Source organism: Limulus polyphemus, unplaced genomic scaffold (genome assembly GCF_000517525.1).
Source record: "Limulus polyphemus unplaced genomic scaffold, Limulus_polyphemus-2.1.2 Scaffold167542, whole genome shotgun sequence".
Classification (NCBI taxonomy): Eukaryota; Metazoa; Arthropoda; class Merostomata; order Xiphosura; family Limulidae; genus Limulus; species Limulus polyphemus.
In genome coordinates this window covers 1-1,330 of record NW_013833138.1, presented here as the reverse complement: position 1 = coordinate 1,330, position 1,330 = coordinate 1, and the positions used below count along the sequence as shown (strand labels likewise).

Here is a 1,330-nt window from a genome sequence, read left to right as displayed (position 1 = left end):
GTGTTTCTTTTCTCAGGTTCCTGGCTCACAACAACTTGAAACATTTCGACTTACATGTGTTTCTTTCTCAGGTTCCTGGCTCACAACAACTTGAAACATTTTGACTTACATGTGTTTTCTTTTCTCAGGTTCCTGGCTCACAACAACTTGAAACATTTCGACTTACATGTGTTTCTTTCTCAGGTTCCTGTAAGTCGAAATGTTTCAAGTTGTTGTGAGCCATGTTTTCAAAGATCTGCCGTCACTGATTACACTGTGAGTATGAGATCCATTTTTAGTGACAACACTGAACCAAAGCACAATTTTTAAATGTTAACTTCCTTCATACAGTACGTGTTCTGATATCAGTAATAAAACTAAACTTAGGACTTCTCTTAGTATCAGAAAACCCTTAATTTTAAAAATGATAGTTTTTATATAAAACCAGAGGTTCCACGTCTCTGTTTGAGTGTGTGGAGGCGATATATATATATTGGCCCTTTCAAAAATGATTAGGGGTAGCCCCTGTCCTCTCCATTGAGTTTCCGTAGCATATAAGTGTAAATGTTACAAGAGATTTTACAGCAATTATCTCCCTTTTTTTTTCCTCTAGGGATTTATCATACAATCAGTTGACACTAGATGGCGTGACTTGGCCTGACGGTCTTCAACTGAAGTGGCTGTAAGTTAACAGTTCTTAGAACACTAGTCGATAAATATTACGTTAAAAGTATTACAGTGTTTTCCAGGAGACAACTGTTTTATTATGTTAACGATATGTAATCAACTCAACGTCATATTTTGTGAATGAAAATCTCATTGGTCAGTAATTATGTAATAAACTCAACGTCATGTTTTGTGAATGAAAATTTTATTTGTCAGTAATTATGTAATCAACTCAACGTCATGTTTTGTGAATGAAAATTTCATTGGTCAGTAATTATGTAATAAACTCAACGTCATGTTTTGTGAATGAAATTTTTATTGGTCAGTAATTATGTAATAAACTCAACGTCATGTTTTGTGAATGAAAATTTTATTGGTCAGTAAATATGTAATAAACTCAACGTCATGTTTTGTGAATGAAATTTTTATTGGTCAGTAATTATGTAATCAACTCAACGTCATGTCTTGTGAATGAAAATTTTATTGGTCAGTAATTATGTAATCAGTAATTTTATTGGTCAGTAATTAGTGTTTCAAGTGAATCATAAATTACAGCTTATTTTTTTGAAAAAAAAGATTGATTCTTCAGAATGAATGTTTCGGTAATACCTGACTAATTTTTCTAACATTGTTTAAAATGTGCCTTTTTATTCAGGTTTCTTGAAGACAATCACATCACCAGCAT

General features: G+C 32.3%; 1 long non-coding RNA gene across 1 annotated transcript; it reads left to right on the top strand.

Annotated features, from left to right (window-relative positions):
* Positions 1-220: 220 nt before the first annotated feature.
* Positions 221-1,330, top strand: LOC111084828. The gene is made up of 3 exons (XR_002609739.1): positions 221-255; positions 593-661; positions 1,301-1,330. It is a non-coding gene; the product is annotated as an uncharacterized LOC111084828 (long non-coding RNA).